This window comes from Tupaia chinensis, unplaced genomic scaffold (genome assembly GCF_000334495.1).
Source record: "Tupaia chinensis unplaced genomic scaffold, TupChi_1.0 Scaffold000216_1, whole genome shotgun sequence".
NCBI classification, from domain to species: domain Eukaryota; kingdom Metazoa; phylum Chordata; class Mammalia; order Scandentia; family Tupaiidae; genus Tupaia; species Tupaia belangeri.
This window is the reverse complement of record NW_006159691.1, coordinates 562,331-584,871: the sequence shown is the minus strand read 5'-3', so window position 1 is coordinate 584,871 and position 22,541 is coordinate 562,331. Positions and strand designations below refer to the sequence as shown.

The following is a 22,541-nucleotide window of genomic DNA, read 5'->3' as shown; positions in this document are numbered from 1 at the left end:
GAAAGTCTTAGCATGGGGTGTGTGATTGTGTGTGTGCATGTGTGTACATGCATAAGCAGGCACACGTGGGGAGAGAGGAAAAAATATTGAGCCCCTTTTATGTAGTAGGGCCTGTTTTTTTTGTTGTTGTTGAGGTTTTTGCTATAGGGCACATGCGTTCTCCAGAAATACAGAGACAGAATGTGAGAAATCACCCCCCAGGGGGGATGGCCACACTGCAATCCCTTCTCCTCCATTCTCCTCTCGGGATCTTGGGCACGCACACACACGTGCCCGATGTGAGTTTAAGCCACCAGGTCCAAGACTCAAACCGCGGTCAGCTACATGGGAGTCCAGTGACACAGCCATTACACTAACTGCTGGTGCCAAGTAGGGCCAATGTTATGTTCCGCTCTTTACGTAACACTAGCTGGCCAGTGTGATCGCCCCCTCACCCCATTGACTGAGCATCACTGTCCTCTGCACCTGTATATCCTTGTGTTCACCTGAACTGCACTTAGGTAGTTACTGGCATCTCTCAACTCCCTGCGTGTCCACTAGACCATAAGCACCCTCTCTGCATGTCTGTCTAGCCCATCACTGTACCCATTGCCTGGTGGGAAGCCTGGCACATATGGACAAAGGAGACGCAGCTTCCTTATTTTAACTAAAAGTCCTTCATACCTGCCAGTGAGAGAGTAGGAGGGCAAACCTGTATTTGCTTCCCTTGCCCTTTCTTTTTCTTTCTTTTTCTTTTCTTTCTTTCTTTTTCTTTTTTTGAAAGGTTTTTTGCTATAGGGTGCATGCGCTCACCAGAAAGACAGAGACAGACAGACAGAAAGTGAGAAATCACCCCCTGGGGCATGGCCACTCTCCAATCTCTTCTCCTCCATTCTCCTCTCAGGATCTTGGGCACGCATGCACATGCACCCGGTGTGAGTTTAAGCCACTGGGTCTGGGACTTGAACTGCTGTTGACTACATAGGAGTCCAGCGACATAGCCATTATGGCAACTGCTGGTCCCATCCCTTGCCCTTTCTTTAACCTGGACATGGCCTCCACTAATGCAGAAAAAGGTAGGCCCCAGCTTAAGTGAAAGGAAAGTCAAAGAAGGCAGATCTTGGATCTTGAGTTTCCACGGTTCCAGGTCCTGGCAATTTAAAGACTGTTTTTGTCAAGGCTGTCCAAGGCCCTAGTCCTCAAGAAGAACGGTATTTAGAAATAATTTGTTTGAATTAAGATTATTCTTAGCAAGAGGTTCTCAAAGTCCCCTGGCATATTTAAAGCTGCATACTTCTCAGTGGAACCCCCCTCCCCCATGGGCATGGGCATTGTGAAGGCCAGGGCTTCCTCCTTCACCTTACTCCAGCCCCCCCAGGATCTCAAGACTTTGCATAATTAAAAAAGTCATTCCTCTTTCTAAGGTGGTGGTGAGGGGAACCAGCAGTTAGTGTAATGGCTATGTCGCTGGACTCCCACGTAGTCGACCGCGGTTTGCGTCCTGGACCCGGTGACTTGAAACTCACGCCGGGTGCGTGTGCGTGCTGACCCAAGATCCCGAGAGGAGAATGGAGGAGAAGGGATTGCAGCGTGACCATCCCCTCTTGGGTGGTGATTTCTCGCTTTCTGTCTCTATGTCTCTCTCTGTCTGTCTGGCAAGTGCACGCACCCTACAGTGAAAACCTCTTAAAAAAAAAAAAAAAGTAAATAAGGTGGTGGTGAGGAGGTGATGTGGAAGGAAGGTACCTGGGCCTTGTCCCTGCCAGGCGGAGGGGAGTGGAAACATGGTGGAGGGTCTCATAGCCCTCCATCCAGTCTTCGTGCACCACATGGCGGTGGCTTCCGTTCCTTGTTTGTGCTGTCAAAGTCAGCCCTGTCTTCGGTGGGTGTTTCCTGATAACGCCCCATCTTGGCTGCCCCAACACTGAGTTTAGGGCAGCTTGGAAGTGCAGGTAGGCTGTGGGAGGGACTGCTATGTCCAAAGCTCTTACTCGGCATTTACAACTTCCTAGAACACAGGTGTGCACCGCCTGGATGTCTTGCATGTGCTCGGTCCATTCGATCTCCCCAGCAATGGTATGAGGAGAGGCCCATTCCTGAGAGGTGAGGTGACTCACCCAAGGTCCTGCAGCCAGCAGGTGATGGAGCCAGTATTCCTAGTGAGAACGGCTCTCCCTAAAGCCCTTGAACTTCCCACCCCTGTCCACATCACTTCCCTGGGTCTGAGTTTCTCTCCCTGTTAGAAGAGAACTGAGCCAGAGTCAAAGGGCAGAGTGGTATTTTTGCTCTTGTTTTGTTTTGTTTTTGAGAGATTTTTGCTATAGGGCACAAGCACTCACTGGAGAGACAGACAGAAAGTGAGAAATCACCCCTCAGGTGGGATGGCTACACCACAATCCCTTCTCCTCCATTCTCCTCTCAGGATTTTGGGCACACATGGACTTGAGTTTTAAGCCTCTGGGTCCAGGATTTGAACTGCGGTTGACTTCATGGAAGTCCAGTGATGTAGCCATTACGCCATCTGCTAGTCCCTGCTCATTTTTAATTTGACTACCATTGGTCTACACCACTTGTCTGTGTAGCCCATTACACTAGCCCCTGTGGGCATTTATGACCCTGGAACTGGTCGTGACCCTGTCTGTCTCTGTCAGTTTAGACAGTCCAGGCTTCAACAAGAAATCGGCAAAGATAGCAGGGAAGGGTCTGTCCTCACCATGTCCTGGCTGAGAGAACCTGGAGGATTACCTCGCCTCACAGAGCGGAAATGCCGGGTCACAACCTTACCTTCCTCCAATGGGCGCTGTGCAGATGAAAGGGACAGAGCCCGGAAAGCTCTTAGCAGTCCAGAATGCATGCTCAGAATTAGTCGTATTACAACTTCCAGCAAGAAGCTGTTAGCCAGTCCACAGGCATGTACCCGCTCAGTCATGGGTGGCATTTGTGCATGGAGCCTGAAGTCACCTCTGTGATGGACCTGGAGCTGCGCGTCAGCTCCTCAGCTGAGCCTCAGCACCGGTGCCCACCCCCAGTCAGGTGACACCGACCTTCAGGTCAGCCAGCAGTGCTGAGGCCAGAAGCAGGAGTGGAGGCTATTTTCCTTGGCCCCAGGGCCGCGGCTGAGCAGCTTAAGGAAGAAGCTGGGCTCGCCTAGTGAACTCTGCCGAATATTTTCCCATCCGGTCAGACATGACTCCTGAGTGGAGACAGAGGTGGAAAATCCGGAGTTCTGAAATCAGCAAAGCTGAGCTCACTACCTCCTGGAAATCCTTCCAAAAGGCCCTGTGAAAACATTGAGTACGGCTCCTTCAAAGAGTGGTTTCTTTGGGAGCTGCAGATGCTGAGCCGTGATGCTGAGCGATTCTGAACTGCAGTTGAGAATGCATCAGCTTTTCCTGGAAAAAGCCGGCCTTTTCTAACTTTAAAAGAAGACTTTTTATTCTTCATGAAAGTATTGGCTTCAGCTTGGCTCTTCAAAATGGAAGAAAGGAAGTATTTGGTGGCTAATGTGTTCTTATTGGGTTCAAGGCCCTGGGTCAGTTACTGTGGTTAGCACTTTATAGGCGTGTCTCAAGTCGGTGAGTGTTTATTGACAGCCTATTAGCACTGAACATTGAGCACTGGCTGGAAGAATCAGGTGATTAAAGATGCAGCCTCTGGTCTTGTGGAGGTCTGTGTGCAGGGACAGGCAGGGAACGGCATGTAAAAAGTACTAGAAAGAAATGTGCAAAACTACTACAAAATGCCAGACGGGTTAGTGTCCTAGGGAGGTCCTGACCTAGAGCAGGGCTGTGATTTCACACTCTGTCTAGCTCCTAACTCCGGGTGTATTTGCGTTTTTGTGTTAGAGAGCAGCCAGGACAGCAGAGAGCTTCCCCCCCCCCCCGAAAACCCTGGCTTCAGAGGAATGAAGGCACCTTCCTCACATATGTAGGGGCTCACCTCGGAGGGCCCTGAATCTGGAATTCCAGTTGTAGTAAAGAAACATGGGGATTGGTGATTTTTTTTTTTTTTAATTTGCCACAGGATATGTATGGCAACTAAAGAGAGACAGAGGAGAGGGAGAAAGTGCCCTCTTAGGGGGATGAGGTCACGTTGCAGTTTCTTGCTGTCTCCATCCTTTCAGGGTTTGGGGCAAACGTGCATGCATGTGTGCCCTGTGCGTTTTTCAAGCCACTGGTGCTGGGATTTGAACCACTTGGTCAGCCATATGGAATCTGGCTCCCTCAACCACCAGGCCACAGAGCCAGCCCAGGATGGTGATTTTTGTAGTATAAATTCACCACTGGTCTTTGTTGGTTTGATTTTATAACATATATTGCGGGTTGTGTTTTGTTTGTATTTTTTTGGTCTGATTACAAAATTAAAACATGTACGAGGAAGGAAAACAAGATCGTGCAGAAAAACGCCTGAAATAAGTCAGCACTCAGTGACTCTTCACTTCCCGGTATTTCTTTTTTTTTTTTTTTTAAGAGGTTTTTGCTATAGGGTGCGTGTGCTCGCCAGACAGACAGAGACATAGAGACAGAAAGCGAGAAATCACCCCCCCAGGGGGGATGGTCACGCCGCAATCCCTTCTCCTCCATTCTCCTCTTGGGATCTTGGGCACGCACGCACACGCACCCGGCGTGAGTTTTAAGCCACCGGGTCCGGGACACGAACCGCGGTTGACTACATGGGAGTCCAGCAACATAGCCATTACGCTAACTGCTGGTTCCCCACTTCCCGGTTTTTGAGTAAAGACTGACTCCCCGTCCCCCCTCACATGCTACCACTGCACTTCCGGTTCAGCTCTAATTGGAAGTTTTCCCTGGGTGGAGTGCTCCTGCTCTGTGCTGTAGTCCCCTGGTGGGAGAAGAGACTGTAGAGGAGCAGAGGCTGTCGTCATTGCAGTTTCCTGTGTGTGTGTGCGAGAATCCGTCTACAGTGAGCCTCGAGCAACGTGTGTTTGAACTACATGAACTCGTTTATATACGGATCCCCTCTTTTTTTGGCTGGAGAGTACACGCACTTGTAGGAGTGGGGGGAGGACAAAGACCTCTCCCATGGACAACGGTCATGCCACAATCCCTTCTCCATCTCTCTCTCCTCTTGGGATTTTGGGCACTCACACACATGCCCCTGTATTTCTCAGGTCACCGGGTGTGGGACTTGAACCATATGGGTGGCCATGTGGGATCTAGCTGCCTTAGCCACCAGGCCACAGACCAAGCCCTGTGCATTTTTTTACACCAAAATAAATTCTACATTTCCCATGAACTTTTTGAAATCCCTTCTTATACGTGGCTGAGCTATGGTGGCACAAGCTGAGGGTGATGTCATGCCACGGCTGAGGGCCTATGGGAGGCCCAGGCTCAGTTCCCAGCCTAACCTACCAGGCCAGGCATGGTGGTGTGTGCCTATGGTCCCAACTAACGGGGATGCTGGGGTAGGAGGATGTGACATGGCGAGGCCCTGTCAAAAATGGTCTCTCTTCCTCGTAAAGAATGAAAGAAGGAAAGTCGTATGTGGGCTTTTCCCTGTGTGAGTAGAGGAGGGTGGTCTGCACCAGGGGTCCAGGGTCAGCTGTATGTGGAGAACCCTTTATGTGTTGAGCATAAGCAAGGAGCTGTGAAGACTATCCAGGCAAATGAGACCTTTAAGCTCGAGAAAGTGAAGAACAGTAGTGTTTGAGCTGAGTCTTCTGTTCACTTTGATACAGTTTTATGTAGTCGGCCATATTTATTGAGCATCTAATATCTGCCAACCACTGGCTAGGGTGGCAGACAGTGCTAAATAAAATCGGCCTGGCCCTTACCCACGTGGAGTTTACCAGGACAACAGTGGTGTTATGTAGTCAGGAAACGGGGTGAGTCATAGAGGAGAGTGTGGTCAGGGGCCTTCCTTAAAGAGGTGGGGAGTCAGGAATACCAGAGCTGGGGAGGGGAGGGGTGCTGTGGAGTGGGAGAGGCTTATCCTGGCAGGGACAGGTCCACATGTGAAAGGCCTCAAGGACAGCATGGCTGAGGCACCGAGGGAGAGGGAGGAGAGAGGGCTGGAAATCAGGGTTTGGAGACAGGAAAATTAGGCTGAGGCCTGAGGATGCAGGTTGACTGCTGTGTAGACAGTGGATGGGAGGGCTGGAGTGGAGCCGAGTCGGGAGGCTGCGTAAAATATGCCTCGCTAAATATGAAGTCCTGTAGAAACGTGAGGCACTGTTATTTGAATGAAACTCTTATTACTACTGTAAGAAAGCAAAATAAATGTTAAAAGCACAGCAGCCCCCCTGGGGAAAGTGGAGAGTACCTTTCAGGTAGCTTTGAAAGAGCAGATTCGAAACATGGCCAGGAGCTTGTGCATGCAGTTCGTCTTTGCCAGTACTTCGTTTCTTTTCCTTCCTTCTCCCATCAGCATGATTTGCCAACACCCCCATTTTACTTTTCTGGATTCCTGGCGCCACGTGATACAGAGGACAAAGCATCTGCTGGAGACCCAGAGAGACCTGTGGGCAAAGATGCTGTGGTTGCAGGGCTCCCTGGAGGGCCTTCCCGGGAGCTGTTGGGTTGGGGTGGAGGAGGGCACCGAGCCTTGGAAAGCAGTGAACCAGCAGAACCAGCCCACACACTGCTAAAAACAGGGCAGTTTCAAGCAGAAGCTTTTTGGCTGTCTTTTGAATTTTCAAGGGGTAAACTGCTATTCTCTTTTAAATATTTTTCCTCCTCCTTTTGAAAGTAAAGCCATAAATGCTTAGGAAATAGTGTGTACTCCCCTCCCCCCCTTTTTTGAGAGATTTTTGCTATAGGGCACAGGTGCTTGCCAGAAAGACAGAGACAGAGAGACAGAAAGCAAGAAATCACCCCCCAGGGGGGATGGCCACACTACAATCCCTTCTCCTCCATTCTCCTCTCGGGATCTTGGGTACGCACACACACATGCCCAGCATGTTCAAGCCATCGGGTCCGAGACTCGAACCGCAGTTGACTATATGGGGGTCCAGCAACATAGCCATTACGCTAACTGCTGGTTCCCTAGTTTTCAACTGTTAAAACAGTAGGTTGGACAGTCTTCTATTTTGATCACAAAAGGAAATGACAATAAAGGCAGTTTATCCAGTCCATGTAACGATAAATGGGTAATGTGTAACTAGTCTGCCAGTGTTTCTCTGCTGATATGTTTGTTTCTATGTTGTTTGTTTTTTTCTTTCTTTAATTGCTGGAGGCAGGCATGCCTGCCAGAGAGGAAGAAAAAAAAACCCTCAGTAGAACCTCGTCAGACCACAGTCCTTTCTTCTCCATTTCTTTATTCTGTCTGGATCCGGGGCACACACCCACATACCCACATACGCACGGCATGCCTTTTAAGCCACTGGAGCCAAGCCTTGTATCACATGGTTGGCCATATAGAATCTGACTCCCTTAACAATTAGGTCACAGGACTGCCCCTGTTAACTTTTTTTTTTTTAAGTTTATATTCCTTTCATCTCTGTCCCTGTTAACATTTTTTTTTTTTTTAAGTTTATATTCCTTTCATCAAAGTGAGAGACAAAGGGAGAGAGAGAGAAGTATTCCCAACGGGTCTCATACTGTGATTGCCCCAGCCTTCTCAGCCAGCCAGGGTCGTGGGTGCGCCTGCCCAGCCCAGTGTGTGCGAGTTGGCCGGGGAGGCACAGTTTTCCACATGGGACCTAGCACTGCTGCGCCCCTGAGCCTAGGTCTGGCGTTAACAGGTACTAGCTGATAGCACCCTACTTCACCGAGAGTCACGGGGACCTTCTTCCCAGCAGTGCGTGAGTACTTGCAGTTCCCTAATCCTTCCCAGCGTTAGGTCTTCTCTCCCTTCTTCCATTTTCTCTCCTTTCTCTCTGTCTCTGTTGCTTTATTTTGTGGTCAAGTTTAATCAGGTAGCCAGTGTCTTATAGTTGCTTACTTTGTATATTCCTGACTACTAGTAACTTAACGTTTCATTTTCATTGTCCATTTTACTGCCCTGTTTCCTGAATTCCATTCACTTAACTTCCTCAAGAGTTGGTTGCTTTTTTACTCAGCAACTTCTAGAAATTCTTTTTATCTTTTATTTATCAATTGAGGATTGCATATGTGCTGAGGATATTTTCATAATCTCTCATTTGTTTATTTTTTATTCTAAAATATATTTACTTTTAATTTTTTCTTCAGTCTCTGAACTTCTTGCCTTGTTTAGGAATAATTTTCTTACCCTCAACATTATGTAAATATTCTTCCCATAGTTTTCTTGTTTTAATTTCATTCAGAACCTTTAATCCCTTTGGAATTTATATTTGTATATAGTAAGAGGTTGTGGTCTAGCTTTGTTCTAGATACGCCCGCGCCATTTCTTCTTTTAAAAGATGTTTATGTGTTTTATTGATGATCGCATGAAAGAGACAGAGACTCCCCTGACAGTCTGGTCACACTGTGATCCCCTTTCTCCAGCCTTCCAGCCCAGTTAGGATTGTGGGTTCACTTGCACAGGCCAGCCACGTTTTCAGGCAGTCTTAGAGTCTGACCCTGCTTAGGCCATGTGGCTTCCAGCCCTGCAGTTCAGTGTGTTTCTGCCTGCACCACCCGCCTGGGACAGCACCATTCCTTCAACAAACCATGTTTTTCTTTTTGGTATTGAAATCCCCTATTTCTCATGAATAAGTTCATTTATTTACTTGTATCTATTTCTGGACTTGCTATTCTAGTCCACAAACTTATTTGTCTATTCCTATGTTTATACCATATCTTTTTATTATGATGTCTATAGTACATTTTAATGACCTCAATAACAACAAAAAAGAAACCGTAACTATTTTTTAGAATTTTCTTGGCCAGTTTTTGTGGATAGCTATTATTCCATTTGAACTTTAGAGTGATTTATCCATTTCTCCCTCCAACAAAATTATTGCTATTCTTACTGAAATTTAATTAAAATTATATAGTAATTTGAGAAGATGGACACATTTTGATCATTAGGCTTGCCTACCCAAGAACATGGTAACTATTCATAGTTTGGCATTCATGAAGCACCCTAATTCTACTTTCTCTTGTTTCTACTTTTAAATTTTAACATGCTGGGATCAGCAGTTAGTGTAATGGCTATGTCGTTGGACTCCCATGTAGTTGACCACGGTTTGAGTCCCGGACCTGGTGACTTAAACTAACTCCGGGAGCATGTGCGTGTGTGCCCAAGATCCCGAGAGGAGAATGGAGGAGAAGGGATTGTGGCGTGGCCATCCCCCCTGGGGGGTGATTTCTCGCTTTCTGTCTCTCTCTCTGTCTTTCTGGCGAGCACATGCACCCTATAGCAAAAACCTCTCAAAAAAAATTTTTTTAACATGCTTTATGAAAATATTGTCTAAAATAAAACTGTATTTCTGTTTGTCCTGAATAATCAATGAACTTACAGGTTTTAACTCTGATCTTTCTTCTATCCTCAGTGTTCTCAGTTATCAAATATTTAATATTATCAGATGTGTTTTGATCTCTCATTTGCTTTGTCTTATTCAATCCAGGACTTCTTTAAAATTTTACTAATATGAAGGCCAGCCCATGGCCTGATGGTTAAGGTGACTGGATCCCATATGACTAACCACATGGTTTGAGTCCCAGACCTGGCAGCTTTGAAAACACCAGGCATGTGTGCAGGTGTAGCCAAAAACCTGAAAGAGGGGAGAAATTGACGAGTATGACCATGTCCCGGAAGGGGTACTTTCTCACTTTCTTTGTCTCTGTCTCCCTCCACCTGTGTGTGCACAAGCATCCTCTGGCAAATTTTAAAAAATAATAATTACCAATATGTTGACTCATTTCTTTGCTTGCTGTTGATTCTAAAATTTTATTTATTTATCTGTTCAGTTTCTTTTCCATTGGAGAAAGTTCCTGGGGTCTGTGAATAATAAACTTGCTCAATCTCTGAAAATATCTTTTGCCCTTAAGTCTTTTTCTTTCTTTCTTTTTTTTTTTTTTTTTGGAGAGGTTTTCGCTAAAGGGGGTGTGCACTCACCAGACAGACAGAGAGAGACAGAGAGACAGAAAGTGAGAAATCACCCCCCAGAGGGGATGGTCACGCTGCAATCCTTTCTCCTCCATTCTCCTCTTGGGATCTTGGGCACGCACGCACACGTGCCCGGCATGAGTTTAAGCCACCGGGTCCGGGACGCAAACCACAGTCGACTATGTGGGAGTCCAGCGACATAGCCATTACACTAGCTGCTGGTTCCCTGCCCTTAAGTCTTGACATTTTAACTGATAATAGAATTTTTACATAGATAAGTTGTATAATGAGTATAAATGTTACATATGCTAAAAGTTACACATATTAAAAGTTTTAACCAAAAGAGGGAGAAAAGTAACATGCAAGTGACAGTTTTTCATTTCTCACAATGTCTCTGAGACTTAGGGAGAGCCATTGCTTATAGTTTACTGTTGTGTGCATACTTTAAAAATGTTAAAGTATGTAAACTACCGGAAGTGTGTGTATTTGTCTATGTTTACTACAGATGCTATTCTTTTTTCTAAACATAAGCAATGAGGTTTGTATTTTTTATTAAAAAGTGGTAATGCATGCAATTTTATTGTATACTTTTTGTTTATTGAACTTATACTTTTTTTTCTATGTCAGTACATTGGAATCTCCCTCATTCGTTGAAGTAACTGTATAGTTTCATTGTATTGATGCACATAATTGGATTCTCTTACTAAGAGATTATGTCAGTTATTTCCCCTTCTTTTTTTGCCTGTATAGAAAATGTTTCACTGAATAGCCTTTTACTGGTATGATTATATCTATAGTCATAAACGTCATAAACAATTGATATCTGTATCTACAAATCCCTGGATATTTGGCTGACCCAAAGGCTGTGCACATTTGCTACTTTAATAGATATCATTAACTTGTCCTCCCAAAAGATGTTTCATTTTACCACCTCAGAGTATGTCCTCGCTAATTTCTGTTTTTCTTCTGGTTCTTTAGCATCTCTACACTGCTAGTCAACAGTGGAAAGTCTGAAGAGATGCAAGCAGGAAAAAGAAATTAAACCAGGTGGGTAGTCACAGCGATCATACCACTCTGCCCTAGCATCTCAGTTTTTGCCTAAATACCTTTATTTCTGTTGGAAGAAAGAAAATAAATAGGTTCCAAATGAAACTGGAGAGGAATTTTGGCCCCATGAAGAAAAGGCAGGATGGCTCTTTTCAAAGTTATGTAATAGCACGCTGCAATTTCACAGTCCTGATTCCATTTTCAGGCAATTTCTTTATAGCATCAGAAACACGATTTACCTCTGGTGGCTTAAAGGAGAATATGGTTTTCCCAGCCGTACAGTGAAGCAGATGGACTCATACACAGGAGTCATTGGCAACTTTGGGCACAACACCAACTTCCCTGTCCATCCACCAAGTGTGTCTCTATTTTCACAAAGACCAGGGCCCTTTATAGGAATTTCTATTTTAATGCTGTGATAGAGGAGCAAAAGCAAGTAAAACCCAGCCTGAAGACACGAGCAGGGCCCCTGTGTCTGGCAAGGAGGGATGATGCAGTTCCCTTCCTGGCGGAAACAGATTGCTGTCCACAGAGCCTGAGTAACCTGCCTGGGAGTATGACCACCTTGAGTCCATGTTCGCAGTTTTAGGGTATCTAAGTGTTTCTGGCATAAATTAATCATTTTAAATCCATGGTAACATCATAATTGGCTTTTTACCTAAAGTGCTATTATTAGCCACAAATCTGGTAAGCCTCTCTGCATTGTGAAATTAGGAGGACGGTGTCCATGGAGATTGTGTTCCCTCGAGCATCCATGGATGTGGTTGTTAAGGGTATGAGAATCGAAGGGCACATGTGCCAGGTTCGCCCACACCCACCTGGGGCTTTCCCATAGCTAGAATTTTCTCAGGGATGCTAAAGAGTCTGCGGACGAGCTCTTCTCTCTGAAGAGCTTGCTGGATCCACTGTACTTCTGTCCATAAACAAGGGACTGCTTGAGGAATGGCAGCCTCCTGAAGAAGGAGAGGGATTTATTTTCTCTGACTTCAGCACACATGGTATGTCTGGTGCAGCTCAGTCTAGACTCCTGCCTCGGCTGAGAAAAGTTCTCTTTGTCATACGTGTATTCAGGAAGTATTTATGGAGTGTCTCTATCAGCCAGATGCTGGATACTAGAGCAGAAGTAACAAACACAGCTTTTGCACTCAGGAAGCTCATAGGCTGATTGTCAGTAGACAGAGAGTACTTGTCTACAATAGAGGGCTGGTGGGTGGAGGGTACTGAGGCTCGGAAGTTGTTCAGGAAATGACCAGGAGAAGGATGAGCAAGAAGAGGCTGCCAGGTCCCGAGACCCGCACAGTGAAGGCCAGGAGGTTAGAGAGGGTGCATTGCTCCTGAAGAATGGGAAGAAGTTCTGTGGGCTGCACTCAGGGTGGGGGCAGGGCTCCTACTGGAGCTGAGTCTATCCTGTGGGCTGCACTCAGGGTGGGGGCAGGGCTCCTACTGGAGCTGAGTCTATCCTTGTGCTCTGGGTGGAAAGTCCCTGAGGGCTTTAAGCAGGAGAGAGTTGTGAGTCAGGCTTAGGAAGGAGACCCTCTAACTTAGTTTAGGTAGTGGCCTACACGGAGGTCAGTACTGTCCCCAGCCTACTCTCCTCATCTCTTTTCTCAGTGCCTTTGATGCTTTTTACCTTGGACTTTTAAGAGGGCAGAGGACCGAGCCCAAAGCCTGAGAGCAGATAGTCCCGTTGGAGAGGGAAGGGGAGATGGTGATGGGTTGGTAGTGGCGGCTGGTGTAAAGCAGAGGGTACAGGAGGTCTAGGACAAGTCACCTCGTGCCTATGAGCATCGGCCGTCTCATCTCTTAAGTGGAATAGTAAGTACGACTTTTCTCAGTATCACTGTGGATATTTTGTATGTCTATTGGGGCCTCCAGGGAAATCTCTCTAACTTGTTTGCCTCAAGAGGATACTGGGACTTACAGCTGCAGCTTGTCTCCTGCCATAAGGTCCAGGAGGAGGCCTTAGCCTTGGGATCAGTCTTGCAGCCCTCTTCCGCTACAGCCCAGAGTGGTCAGCCTACCAAGAGGAGAGTGCAAACCCCGACCAAAGGCCAGATATGTAAGGGGATGGCATAAAGTTCGTGAAAAATGGAAAGTACGAGCTTATTTTGGTGCAAAAAAAATTTGCAATCCAAGCATAGTTCTTTTCAGGGAACACATTTTCCGTGAAATTTTGAAGACCTCTTGCTATCCCCATTCTTGAAATGAGAAAGCTGAGGCTTAGAGCAGTGACACTCATTACTTATGGTGACACAATGGGAAGAAGCAAAAGACCTGGAGGCTCTAGACTCCTAGTCAGAGATGCCGGTGCTCTGACCCCTGTGCAGAGGACTTGACGTTCTGCTGGTGCTCCTCCATACGCCTTTCAGACCGTACGGGGCCACAGAGGAATCAAGAAACAGCTCTTCCAGTCTCTCACAAGTCTGGAAAATTCTGTGCAGACTTCTGAGCTACTTAAAACATGATCTTTTGGGTCATCAAAAAAGTCATGATGCATTTTTGCATAGAAAAACATAGACTTCCTTTTGTCTAGAATCACCACCTTCCAGTAATTCACCAAAATGACGAATACAAAGGGGAAAAGGAGAGCACCTGATATATGCTCTCTAGGCCTTCTAGAAAACATGGAGTGGTTCCTCTGGCAACATACATGGGAATCTACAAGAAAGGCGATCTTGTAGACATCAAGGGAAGGGAATGGGTGCTGTTCAAAATGAATGCCTCACAAACGTTACCATGGCAAAACTGGAAGAGACTAAAATGTTACCCAGCATGCTGTTGGCATTGTTGTAAACAAACAAGTTAAGGGCAAGATTCTTGGCAAGAGAATTAATGTGCATATTGAGCATGTTAAGCATTCTAAGAGCAGAGACAGCTTCCTAAAACATGGGAAGGGGACCAGCAGATGGAGTGGGGGATAAGGGGTGCTGGACTCCCACATGACTGACTATAGTTCAAGTCCTGGACTGGTGACTTGCTTTCTCACTTTCTCCCTCTCTGAGTCTCACTCTGGTCAAATTAAAAATAAGAATAATGATAAATAAAATAACAGAAATAATTATTTTTTTGAAATGTGAAGGAAAATGAGGAAAAGAAGGAAGCCAAAGAGAAAGGTACCTGGGTTCAGCTGAAGTGCCAGCCTGCCCCACCCAGAGAAGCACACTTTGTGAGAGCCAATGGAAAGGAGCCTGAGCTTCTGGAACTTAGTTCCTACGAATCCATGGCATTATGGGTATTAAAAATAAACTAAACTATGGTCTATTAAGGAAGGAAGGAAGGAAGAGGAAGGGAAGGAGAGAGGAAAGGAAAAAAAAGGAAGGAAAGAAAAAGAAAGTCAGAAAGACATGGAAAAATTATGTCACGATTTTTCCAGTGACCCAATAGAACTGAACCATGGGGCTTCTGTGTCCATTTAGCATTTCCTCTCAGACCTTTTCTCCAAGTGCGTTAAACAGGGCTACTACTTTCCCACCATGTGGCTAAATCGGTTAGCGGTGAAGAATGTGGCTGCTCCTTCCCCAGGTCATTTCCTTCTCATCTAAGCTCGGAAGCCAGTCCATGCATGCAGGGAGCACACCGTCTCCCTCCATGAGAAGGCTGTTACTTACTTACTCTGTCCTGGCATGGACACTGAGACACTTCTCATCTCCTGCCGCAAAGGCAAACTCATTTGAGAGGAGCCAGTGAAGCAAGTAAGACCTAGAACTGTAAAACTCCTGGAAGAAAAGGAGTTTTACTGGGACTTATAACTGCAGCTTGTCTCCTGTGCTAAGGGCCAGGGGTGGACCTTAGCCTTGGGATCAGTCTTGCAGCCTGGGGAGAAGCTCCATAACATTGGTTCTGGCAATGAGTTTTTAGATACTACACCAAAAGCACAAGCAACAAAAGTAAACAAAGTGAGACTACATCAAACTAATGTTTCTGCATAACCAAATAAAAAGGCAGCTCACAGAATGGAAGAAAATATTTGCAAACCATATATCCAATAAAGGTGATATAGGTAAAATATATAAGGAACTCATACAATTCAGTAGCAAAACAAAAACAAGTAACCCAAGTGAAAAATGGCAAAGGACCTAGATAAATATCTGTCCAAGGAAAACATACAGATGGCCACCAGGTAAATGAAAAGGTGCTCAGAATCACTAATTGTCAGGGAAATGCAAATCAAAACCACAGGGAGATATTGCCTTACACATTAGAATGGTTGTTACCAAACAGCAGGTAACAAGTATTGGGGAGGATGTGACCAAAGGGAACCTTTATACGTTGTTGGTGAGAATATCAACTAGTGCAGCCATTATGGAAAACAGTATGGAGGGTCCTCAAAAATTAAAAAAAAAGGGGGGGGACCCGCAGGTGGCATAATGGTTACGTTGCTAGACTCCCTCATAGTCGACCTCGGTTTGAGTCCCGGACGTGGTGTCTTGAACAGGCTGGTTGCGTGCACGTGTATGTGCGTGCCCAAGATCCTAAGAGGAGAATGGAGGAGAAGGGATTACAGCGTGGCCATCCCCCCGGGGGGTGATTTCTTGGTTTCTGTCTCTCTGGCAAGCACATGTACCCAATAGCAAAAATCTCCCTTATTAAAAAAAAAAAAAAAGAATTACAATGTGATCTAGCAACTCCACTTCTGGGTATATATATCCAAAAGAAATAAAATAATTGTCTTAAAGAGATAGCTGCACTTGGATGTTATTCCGGCATTGTTTACGATAGCCAGGATACGGAGAAGCAACTTAAATATTCATTGATTGCTGAATGGATAAAGAAAATGTTGTCTGTATGCATAATAGAATACTGTTCAATCTTAAGAAAATTCTGTAATTGTGACCATATGGATGAACTTGGAGGACATTATGTTAAATGAAATAAGCCAGGCACAGAAAGACAAATACTGTGTGATCTCACATGCGGAATTTAAACAAACGGAACTCATAAAAGCAGAGAGTAGAAGGTTGGTTACCAGGGGCGAAGGGTTTGGGGGAATAGATGCTGAGTAACATGTATAAACTTGCAGTTATAAGATGCATAATTCTGGAGACCTGATGTACAACATGCTAACTACAGTTGATAATTGCCGGGTGGGGAGCTGGGATTGTGATGGGATGCTTGGTTCTTGAGCCCAGATCTCTAAGATAAGAGACCCATTCTGAGACACACATAAAGCCAAGGCTGTGAGAAAAGTATGGGAAATGCTCATTTAATAGTCCAGTACACTGGGAGAAGTCTGAGGGGCAGCTGCCAGGTGACAGTTGCACCCGGAATGGGGTTAAGTGTTACTTTTATTGAGAAGTCTTGTCATGAATATTTAGGGGAAGGTCTGTCACTGTAGCCAGCTCTGTCGTTGGATTTCATGGGCTTTGGCTGCGCTTGCACACTTCTTGCCTGGTCAGGGGAACTCAAGTGCCAGGTTGAGGGTTGTGCACATGCCCAGTGTAGACTTGGAAGGTGTGAGCATGTGCATAGGGACAGTCCTGCCCATGCCAGTCTAGCACCGTTGAGTGGAAGGTGAAATACCTGTCAAGCAGCCAGGAGCGTACCTGTGTGTCCATGTGTTGCTGAGGGAGGAAAAGAAAGTTACGTCCTCCAGGTCTTCTTATGACAGTTTGGGCAGTAAGGTTAGATAACTTCCCCCTCTCGGCACCAGGAGTCTGGCTGTAACCCCTGACAACCATGAGTGATGTTCCGGATGCCCTTCTCACTGGCGTCGGGATTCCCCGCTTATAGCTATCTGACTACCTATGACATAACAGTGCATTGTGTATATACTTGAAATGCGTTAAGAAATTACTAGGTTGTGAGGAAAGTCATGATGTATTTTTCTGTGCAAAAAATGTATCATGACTTTCCCGAGGACCCGGTAGATCTTAAATATTCTCACTACGGAAAGAAAAACGTAGCCGTATGAGGCGGTGGATACTAATCAGCTTGATCATGGTAATCATCCCATAGTGTGTACATACTATCACAACATTGTTACATACCTTGAATGTATGCAATTTTCTCTGTCAGTTATACCTCAGTAGCACTGAAAAAAGAGCCTGCCCAGCTCACTGGAGGCCGCCAGTCAGATCCAGAGCTGTTGTGTCAACTCCAAGTAGATGGTGTGTGCTTGTAGCATATGAGGGCTCTTTGCCAATCACTGGGTTCACTTTTTGGGGGAGAGATTTTTGCTATAGGGTGCATGCACTTGCTGGAGAGACAGAGAGAGATGGAGAGAGACACCACAATCTCTTCTCCGTTTTCTCAGGATTTTTGGCATGCACGCATATGCGCCTGGCATGTTTCAAGTTGCCTGGTCTGAGACTCTAACTGCCTTCAGCTTTGTGGGAATCTAGTGCCTTAACCACTCCGCCACCTGCTGGCCCCTCTCTGGGTTAACTTTTACATCCAGTGTCTCATTAGGTAGGTCCCGTTGGTATCCATGTTTTACTGAGGAAACAGACTGTTAGAGATTACATCATTTGGCCAATTAATTGAAGCTGAAAAGTGGCATACCGTGATTTCCCTCTAGCTGTCTTTGTAGCTCTGCGCTTTTTTTTTTTTTTATTTCTTTTAACTCTGTCAAAGCTACTTCTTGAATTTAGCTTTACTTTTCTGTAATAGTAACTATTGCCTTTTGTTGAGCCTCTCGTCATCTGAGCCAGGCATTTATATGGCTATTATTTCAATCCTAGTACGACTTTACAGGAAGAATAGTGTAGTCCCCATTTCATAGATGAAGTTAGGAATCCTGTCTAAACTAATGGTGGAGCCAGAATTTGAACTCAACTCTCCCTTGAGACTGCAGTGAACTCTCAGCTGTCATTCTGTATCCTCTCCACTCCCTGTGTCTCCAGGTTCCTAGGAGGAAAGGGTTCAGGAAACTTCTGTATTTCTTTTCATCTCACAACAGCTCTAAGAGTTGGGAGTCCTTAGCACTACTTTACAGGGGAAGAAACCAGGGCCTAGAGATGTGCAGTGATTTTCTCTGCCTCATGCAGCTAGTAATTTGTAGGGCCGTGATTCAGACAGCCCCCATCCACCGTCTACTGGCCTCACCATCCCAACCACTCCCACCTCCTCTCAGCTCCATCGTCTTACAGCTGGGGCAGCTACGCCAGCTTTTATCTCTCTGCCACATCCTAGTAGTCTTGGGAGTTTGGGGGATTTTCAGCTCATTAAATTCCCTCTTGTGGCTTACCCCACCCCCAGCATCTCCACTAAGGTCCCTCTTCTCTGTTGGCAGAGCAAGGGTCTCATCTGCCGGGAAGCTGCATTGAGGTTGGAACTCCCCAGCTGCTTATCCATGAGGCTCCTGGGCCCTCCCCATAGTAGGCTTCTGTGTTGTTCTGACTCGGTGCCCTTGGGAATCCCCTGGATGCAGATGTTTGCAGGGACCAGGGTGCAGCAGTCAGCTCCCAGGAGGGTTTTCTGGCCAAGGCCGGCTTAGGAGGGCAAGCCTGCAAAGGGCCTTCTGTTCCCACTGCTGCGGGAGCGTCATGGTCCAGAGCCTCCAAATCTTAAGAATGCTGGGGTTATGTGAAGGCCAGAGCTGGGGCTTATGGGGAGGCGCCAGGGATTCAAGAGCTTCCCATTCTCTCTGTCTCTCAATCTCTCTTTCTCTCTCTCTCTCTCACACACACACACTTTTCTAGGCAAGTTAGTGTTCATAACTTTCTTCAAATTCTCAAATGTGTCTGTGGCCTTTGAAGCTTAAGAACCATTGGTCTACGGGAACCAACAGTTAGCGTAATGGCTATGTCGCTGGACTCCCACGTAGTCGACCCTGGTTCGTGTCCCAGACCCAGTGGCTTAAAACTCACGCCGGGCGCGTGTGCGTGCGTGCCCAAGATCCCGAGAGGAGAATGGAGGAGAAGGGATTGCGGCGTGACCATCCCCCCGGGGGGTGATTTCTCGCTTTCTGGCTCTATGTCTCGCTCTGTCTGTCTGGCGAGCGCACGCGCCCTACAGTGAAAATCTCTCAAAAAAAGAAAAAAAAGAGGTGGAGATGCCTTTTTAAATTTCAAGGTAGTATTCTTCTATACTATCTTTTTCTGTTACTCTTCTTTTGTTAATTCTGCTTTTCTTTAGAAACACCAGTAATACATGTGTTGGTTTCTATCATTCTATAGCTAATCACATTCTTTTAAAAGCTTTGTTCCTTTCTCATTGTTAGCAACATTTCTCTTTTTTATTATACTCAGTCATTTGGAACCATGCCACTCCCCTCCCAATTTTTTTAATGTTAACTTTAAGAATAGTTTAAGGACTAACCAGGTACCATGATGGTTAAGGTGACTGGATTCCATGTGGTTGGCTGCATGGTTTGAGTTCTGGACCCGGAGGCTTGAAAATCACAATGGACATCTGTGTGCATACCAAAAATCCTGAGAAGAGAAGAGGAAAAGGGATTGTGGGGATTTGGCATGGCCATCCCTCCTGGGGGGCGATTTCTCATTTTCCTTCTCTGTCTCTTTCTCTCTCTCACTCTCTTTCTCTCTCTGGAGAGCACATATTCCCTTTAACAAAAACTAAATACGTGTGTGTGTGTGTGTGTGTGTGTGTGTGTGTGTGTGTATGATTTCTCCCACGAGAGAGACAGAATGATAGGCATTCCAATAGGGCCTTTACACTGCAATCCACACCCAGTTCAGCCAGTTTAGATCACAGGCACACATGCACAGGGAAATGCCAGGATGAAAACCTTCCCACATGGGTCCAGTTGCATTACCACTGCACAATCATGTGGCATATACACCACAAATTCTTTTCTCCTGTGTTGGTTCTATAATTTGCTACTTTAAATGTGACTTTTTTTTATAATCTCCCTCTTTTTTTTGGCTGAAATTTTATCTATTTTCTTTTTTATCTCTCTCATCTTCTTTGGTCTTATATTCTATTTTTAATTTAAGAGTATAGTTGGAGGCACACACACACACTTTTCTAGGCAAGTTAGTGTTCATAACTTTCTTCAAATTCTCAAATGTGTCTGTGGCCTTTGAAGCTTAAGAACCATTGGTCTACGGGAACCAACAGTTAGCGTAATGGCTATGTCGCTGGACTCCCACGTAGTCGACCCTGGTTCGTGTCCCAGACCCAGTGGCTTAAAACTCACGCCGGGCGCGTGTGCGTGCGTGCCCAAGATCCCGAGAGGAGAATGGAGGAGAAGGGATTGCGGCGTGACCATCCCCCCGGGGGGTGATTTCTCGCTTTCTGTCTCTATGTCTCGCTCTGTCTGTCTGGCGAGCGCACGCGCCCTACAGTGAAAATCTCTCAAAAAAAAAAAAAGAAAGAACCATTGGTCTAGAGAGAACCTAAATGTTGTGGATGACCGTGTCCCTGTGTGTACCAGCCTCTCGGATGTCAGGACCTTGGGAGGCCACAACAGGCCTCAAGGCATTTCTGTTTAGGGCTTGAACATGGCTGAAGCTCACAGCTATTCCTGAGATGCCCCGGGGTCCAATCAGGAAATTGTCCTCCATGCCCCCGTTTCTCCTCACCGAGCACAGCACGTGCAGGGAAGACTGTTTCTGAGTCCAGAGCCAGAGCTGCTCCTCGGGGCAGCTGTGCTAACCACAGCAGGGATGGGGAGTTAACCGCAGCAGGAAGGGTGAGGAGGACTACGATTCAGCCTGCCTCACCCCCACCGAAAGCTGGGTGACATGCTTTGTACGCATTATCTTACTTAATCCTCAGAATGCCCCAGTAGGTCGATGCTGTTGTTTTACATAAGGAGAAACCAAGGCACAGAGAGCTGGAGTAACTCACCAGAGACCACACAGCCAGCACGTCGGGAAGAGCACGTGTATGACTCCAGCACAGGAGCTTAACCACTGAGCTTTCAAATGAAAGCAAAGGACATCTTTAGGAAAAAAACAAACAAAAACAAAAAGCAAAAAATAGCTGAGACTGTTGGACATTTATGTAGTGCAGATAACCCTGTATATTTTGATACTGAGAACATTGCTGTGTTGCAGCTGATATAAAAAAAAAAAGATGGTTATGTCAGTGATCTTAAATTATTATTACTTTTAGAGAGATTTTTGCTATAGGGCACAAGTACTTGCTGAAGACAGAATGAGAGACAGAGAATGTGAGAAACCACCCTCCAGGGGGGAGGGCCACACTGCAATCCCTTCTCCTCCATTCTCCTCTTGGGATTTTGGGCACACACGTGCCCACACACACACACGTGCACAGCATGAGTTTCAAGCCACCGGGTCCAGGACTCACAGTGTAGTCAGCCATGTGGGAGTCCAGCACCTTAGCCACTGTACTGCCTGCTGACCCTGTGATCTTAAATTATTAAGAAAAAATGAGTGGGTAATACATTAATGTATGAGTGTCATGCAGGAGGAAAATGTCTCTCCCTTAGACGTCAGATAACAGGTGTTTTTTTACAGCTTTGTTGGGACGAAATTGATATACCACACAGCTCATCCATTTAAAATGCATAATTCAGTGGCCTTCAGTAAATTTAGAGCTGTGCACCTGTCACCACAGTCAACTTTAGAGCATTCTCATCACTCAGAAAGAAACGTGCACCCTTCAGCCATCCCCCTCCCAACCCCCAGCCGCCCCAGTTCCAGGCAACCAGCAGCCCAGATATGGCCTTGGTCCCTGGAAGTACCTGGGGGAATCTTGGTTCTCTGGAGTGTCGTTCCCTGAGGAGTAGTTAGGCAGGTGAAATTTGACTCTAACATGTTTCATAAATGGTTTTATTAGCCAGGAAGCTACAAGCATCTCTCTGAGATGCCTGAATTTGGGGTTGACACAGGCAGGAGGCAAGTGTTTTTCCCAGTTAATTTCCACTTGTCAGCAACTCCTGTCGTGGACGTCAGTGGCCCCTGTCACAAAGGCTGTCCGTGAGCATCTATAGAGTGACGATGGCTCAGTGGGGCCTCCTTTCTCCACTGGCATCAGACCCAGTGGCAGTCCAGGATCTCCTGTCATCTGAGGCCCTGGCTTAGTTCCTCTCCATGTCTTGCTGTAGTTGTCCCTGCGTAGGAGGGTAGTCATGTAGATTCTGTCACCAGAATTCGGGAGGCAGTGTACAGAGGAGCCTTTCGGGCACTGGGTGACATGTAGCTGCGTGTACTCTTGAGCTGTGATTTCTCGGGGCCATTGTATGTCTCTCCTGACTCACTGGCACATCCTTTTAGAAAATATTTCCTCGGTGCTCCCCGCCGGGCCCTACGCTCAGTGAATCACTTTGAAAGCTCATCCTCCGGATTATGGTGACATAGGGCCTCATCTGATCAAGGTGTGGATCTGAGAGAAGCCTGAAGGGGAGAGAATTCGGTAACAGGATGCTCCCTGATAAAGATGAGACAGATGAAGCATCACGCACATCAGGGCAAAGCCGGTACCGGAATGCACCATCCTAAGGAATGAGCACTGGCTCAGTAATGAGGAAATACAGGTTCAAGTCCTGATTCAGTCCCTAACTGGTTGGAGGGCGTTGGCTGATTCACACCACTGCTCTGAGCCCTGGGCTGTCCACCGTGAGGATGACCTCCAGAAGTACCTTCAGGGTCATTGCTGACAATGACACACAC

General features: G+C 46.3%; 1 protein-coding gene across 8 annotated transcripts in view; it reads left to right on the top strand.

Annotated features, from left to right (window-relative positions):
- PKIG (cAMP-dependent protein kinase inhibitor gamma) overlaps window positions 1–22,541 on the top strand; it is an 86,813-nt gene that overhangs the window by 50,281 nt on the left and 13,991 nt on the right. For 7 of the 8 annotated variants that reach the window (XM_006147558.1, XM_006147563.1, XM_006147560.3 and 4 more), the window contains one exon: window positions 10,930–10,998. The gene's annotated coding sequence lies outside the window, so the exon portion shown is untranslated. Of the gene's footprint in view, window positions 1–7,721; window positions 7,742–10,929; window positions 10,999–22,541 lie in introns of those variants that run through there. The other variant, XM_027771469.1, reaches the window with a different exon arrangement.